The sequence below is a fragment of the Pithys albifrons genome, chromosome 16 (genome assembly GCF_047495875.1).
Source record: "Pithys albifrons albifrons isolate INPA30051 chromosome 16, PitAlb_v1, whole genome shotgun sequence".
Taxonomy (NCBI): Eukaryota; Metazoa; Chordata; class Aves; order Passeriformes; family Thamnophilidae; genus Pithys; species Pithys albifrons.
Window position 1 is genome coordinate 1,808,809 of NC_092473.1, and position 5,215 is coordinate 1,814,023.

At 50.2% G+C, this 5,215-nt stretch overlaps 1 long non-coding RNA gene across 1 annotated transcript; it reads right to left on the reverse strand.

Moving 5' to 3' along the window:
* Nucleotides 1–2,160: 2,160 nt before the first annotated feature.
* Nucleotides 2,161–4,573, reverse strand: LOC139679477 (uncharacterized). Its single transcript, XR_011699199.1, has 3 exons — nucleotides 4,139–4,573; nucleotides 3,187–3,466; nucleotides 2,161–2,238 (listed from the first exon to the last, which is right to left on the reverse strand). It is a non-coding gene; the product is annotated as an uncharacterized lncRNA (long non-coding RNA).
* Nucleotides 4,574–5,215: the final 642 nt, after the last annotated feature.

The window sequence follows — 5,215 nt, forward strand, 5'->3', positions numbered from 1 at the left end:
TAATTCCCTGTTTCACCCACAGGAGGTCACACTTTGCCAAGGCTTATCAGCTTTCCACGCAAACAGCCCAGTGCAAACCGCACTGCTGTGGGACCAGCAAAGCCACGGTATTATTAGCCCAGCTAGATTTTGGTCTAAGTCCCTTTTGTGCATCTCTGATGCTCCTCCAGCCCCGCTCCAGCCCACCCTGCCAGCGCCAGCCTCCTCTCCAAGACTGTTGGACACCCGTGAGGACAAGTCTCATGGATGGACCGTCCCACCCACCCAACCAACCATTCCTCACTTGCTTTTCTTTTCTTGCTTTCAATTCCTTGCCCCGTCCAGCTTTCCAGTCCCTCCACTGCCCCTGCCAAAAAGCCTCCATTACATGCAGTGCCTAGTCCATGGCTCCAGCCTGGTCTCATAAGAAAATGAGAGATACACAACTATGAGACATGCACCAGGGAGATCTCTGCTCCTTTATGTTTCAGGAAAATGAATGCTCAGAGGGAATAGCATTCCCACACAAAGGAATGGTTCAGTATGAGCTCACTTGTTATTGTCTTCAGAAACAGAGAGAGAAGCCATCCTCAAGACACAAATCCATGGGTGAACAGACTTCACCCAACACTTGTGGAACTATTTATTTGATACCACCTGGAAGTGTTCCAAAACTCAGAGCAGTTGCAGGATAAAAATCACAGAATCACAGAATCATAGAATTGATTGGGATGGAAAAGACCTCCAAGATCATCAAGTCCAACCCTTGGTCCAACTCCAGTCCCTTTACCAGATCATGGCACTCAGTGCCACGGACAAGCTCACCTTAAAAACCTCCAGGGATGGGGAATCCACCCCTTCTCTGGGCAGCCCATTCCAATGCCTGAGCACTCTCTCTGCAAATAATTTCTTTCTGATCTCCAACTTCAATTTCCCCTGGCAGAGCTTGAGCCCATCGTGCCCCCTTGTCCTATTGCTGAGTGCCTGGGAGAAGAGATCTTCCTTTTTCCATCCCTAAAAAGCCCATGCAGACTCACTGCCCTCAGTGCCCTGCAAGTCATCAGGTCTTGCTCTCTATGTGAACCATCACAGGGTGTAGTGCTTAGAGCCTCAGCATTCCTTGGCTTCTGTAAAGCTGCCAGCAATGAACACCTTTCTCCAAGAAGGGAACTAGATGCACTCAAACAGGTTTTCCATCAACCATCAACCAGCTACTCAAGCAAGGTTTTCACCCTTTCTCTCACAATCACAGGCAGTCCAGCAGCCTGAGAACAGTCTGACAGATTACTCATGCAGCCTCAAAAACACCCACCATCCACTCTGCACACATCAGCTGCAGTTTTACAACCTCTACAAGTCCACAGACTGCTGTCTGCTTTTAATCTGCCATCACACAGGCCCCCCTCCTGAAAGATTTCCCCACACTGATCTGTCTCTGTGCGGGGCTCTGCCTCCTTGAACACTCTGCCCTAAGTCATACAGAGTACTGGAATTAGGTAAAGCCACCAGGCAATGGAGAGGCTTTGGTGACAAATGTGTCACCATTATACCCTTAAAATACCTCCTGCTAATGCACCATTGAGCATCAGGGCAGGAGTTTGGAGAGAGCCTTCAATGATTGCTTCTTTCAGAACAATGAGAGCAACTATCCAGCTAAAGGGTATGTTCAGTTCCAACCACACTTCACATTTCAGGAGAGAAACTCTAGGAATCCAATCCCCCTCCTTGTGCCTGCTCTTACTTTCCTAAAGCCTGTCAGTTCCCAGCTTTTTTTGCCTCCGTTTTTGCACCATGTGAACACCTTCCCTCTGCTGCAGTTTCCTGGAAGGAATATGGGAATACCAGCACTGCTTTACCTCAGAGGGGCACCATGAGCCCAAATACACAGACACAGCCCCACGTACTACAGGGAAAGGATCTATAAATGCTGAAGACAGATGGAAGTTTTTCATCCTCCTACAAAATCTTATCAAATGCTGCCCACACTTATCTCTGTTCCCACACCTCTCCATCTACTTTTGTCCTCTTCTATGCCTGCTTTCCTTGCAAGCTCAACTTCATTTAGCACAGGGAACATGATCCTTTCCATGTGTGGAAGTGCCCTGTAGGACCCTACAGAGCCTATAAATGAATATAAAATGCTGTAATATATTTCCAACTTACATTTGAATAAACAAATGGCTTCTGGAACAGGCTCTGTCATGTGCTCCACAACACAAATTCATTGCTCTCAGCAGCACTGGCCAGTCACAAGGAAGCCTGGAAGGAAGAGTATTAGGAAGGCTGGTTGGTGCTTCCCATCAGTTTGGAGCTTAGTCCTTCCTTGGGGCAGTGGGACTGCCCTGACTGGCCACCAGCAGAGGGAGGGGCACAGGAGTGCCCAAGACCCCACTGGCCACTTGGCAAAGTGGGCACTGTGTCCACCTGCAGGACTAAACATGGGACTGTAAGAAGGATGGGGAGACTATTTTAGCAGGGCCTGTAGCAATAGGACAATGGGTGGTGGTTTTAAACTGAGAGGAGATTTAGATTAGGTATTAGGAAGAAGTTTTTTATAATGAGGGTGGGCAGGCCCTGGCACAGGTTGCCCAGAGTAGCTGTGGCTGCCCCATCCCTGGAAGTGTCCCAGGCCAGGCTGGACAGGACTTGGAGCAACTTGGGATAGTGGAAGGTGTCCCTGCCCATGGCAGGGGGTGGAACTGGATGAGCTTTAAGGTCCCTTCCAACCCAAAACACTCTAGGATATTATCTTGCCTCTAATCACTGCCCAGTAGCTTTAAGGTAAATACAAAAAACCCTCTTAAGAACCTATTTAAAATCCAGCTGCAATGGCTACAAGTCCTCTGTGTGTTTTATGTTTCATTATCATGCTTTGTACTTTCCTTGTGGTCCTTTGTGGTTTCCTTTAGATTGTAAACCTTCTGAGTAAGGGATTTGTTATCTCTTTGGCAAGATCCAGCTTTACCAAGCTGTGTACATTTACAACACCATATAAAAGATTAGTGCTTTATTGGTCACTGAAGCATTGCTAGTTAATAATCTTTAATGTGGCAGTTATTTATCCAGTCGTAAACAGAACAGCACTGCCCAGCCAAGTCAAATAAACACCGTGGAAATCCTCCTTCTTTAACATGAACCAATTTCTGGACCGGACATTGCAGGCGTTGCAAAAAAAGTCACATTGTTACTGAGCACAAAACTACTCACATTTTAAAGCTTTCCTAAAGCAACACTTGTGTCTTGTATTTGTGCTGAGCTTTTCCCAGCCCCCAAGGCAGGCAGGAACACAGCCCAAGGCCTCTTCACACAGCGCTGCTGTCTTGTGAGATGATGACCAAGGAGCCAGGCAAGGGCTTCATATCTGCAGCCTGTGCTGTGCACCCTCTGTGTTATCTCTGGGGGGGGAGATCTGCACAGCTGATGTCAGGAAAGGCTGAGCTGGCTGAGGCAGCAGGTGCTGTGCAGATACAGTGGCTCTGTGCTGGCTCTGAAGAACAGAATGAAAGAACAAAGTTGTGTGACCAGAACTTTGGAGGACACCACAGCAAAAAAGAAATGTAACCTTTCCCTGATTGAGCACCATTTAGATATTAAAACACATACCCTGCATATGCCAACAGACTTAATTAAGTACATGCTCCCACATATTAGGCTCATATATTACTCAGCTCTCTGCCTAGATCATATGTGAAGAAGGAGCAGGGGGATAAGACTGGGTTGTATTTCAGGAGGGTAAAAGTTTCACATAGTTAGGAGGAAGACCAAAGAGGACCTTGGAGACAGTTGATGGGCTACTCTCCTCTGCCTCCCCTTCAGCCTTCTTGGTAAGTTTCTGCATAACATTATTATTACTTGGACTAACACTGTACTATTGCTGTTGTTAGAGCTCTGCCACAGCTGGTGCATTTATCCAGGGCAATTCCAGATCTGCATTTCATTAATGGTTTGGGTTGGAAGGGACCTTAAAGCACATCCAGTGCCACCCCCTGCCATGGGCAGGGACACCTCCCTTAGCCCAGGTTGCTCCAAGCCCTGTCCAACCTGGCCTTGAACACTTCCAGGGATGGGGCAGCCACAGCTTCTCTGGGCACCTGTGCCAGGGCCTGCCCACCCTCTGAGTAAAGAATTTCTTCCTAATATCTAATCTAAACCTACTCACTTTCAGTTTGAAGCCATTCTCTCTTGTATTTCTGCTGCCTCAATAAACCACACTATTCTTGAATGGTGAAGGTTCTTACAACATTACCAGACTTGCAGTGTTGAACCTGCCCTGTTTGAGGACCTGTGCTCATGGAAGTCCTTATCAAACATGACCACTTATAGTGCCAAATTGGTTATGATCAGAGATAAGGCCCAGCCACCTCCAGCCCCTTTCATCTCTAAAGACCAGCTGAACCACAAGGGGGTTTCTTTTCTGCCAGATTTCTGTACTTTGATCACAACACTGCCCCTCACCATGGCCCACTACCCCTCACAGTCCCCATCTCCTCTCACAGCCCCTCATCAGTGCCCTGTACCCCCCTGGCACCTCACAGTCCTTCACTGTCACCTCTCACAGCCACCCCTCAGAGCGTCCCACTACCCTTTACAGGCCCTCATAGCCCCTCAAACCCCCACATCCCTCACAGTCTCCATCACCCCCATTGTCTCTGACAGTCCCCCACCACCTCTCACCGCCCCACATCACCCATCACAGCCCCCCATGGCCCCTCACAGGCCCCATTGCCCCCCATCACCCCTCACAGCCCCCATCACCCCTCACATCCCCCATCGCCCCTCACATCCCCCATCGCCCCTCACATCCCCCATCACCCCTCACATCCCCCATTGCCCCTCACATCCCCCATCACCCCTCACAGCCCCCATCACCCCTCACAGCCCCCATCACCTCTCACAGCCCCCATCACCTCTCACATCCCTCACTGCCCCCCATCGCCCCTCACATCCCCCATCGCCCCTCACAGCCCCCATCGCCCCTCACATCCCCCATCACCCCTCACAGCCCCCATCACCCCTCACATCCCCCATTGCCCCCCATTGCCCCTCACAGCCCCCATTGCCCGCATCGCCCCTCACATCCCCCATCGCCCCTCACAGCCCCCATCACCCCTCACAGCCCCCATCACCCCTCACAGCCCCCATTGCCCGCATCGCCCCTCACATCCCCCATCGCCCCTCACAGCCCCCATCACCCCTCACATCCCTCACTGCCCCCCATCGCCCCTCACATCCCCCA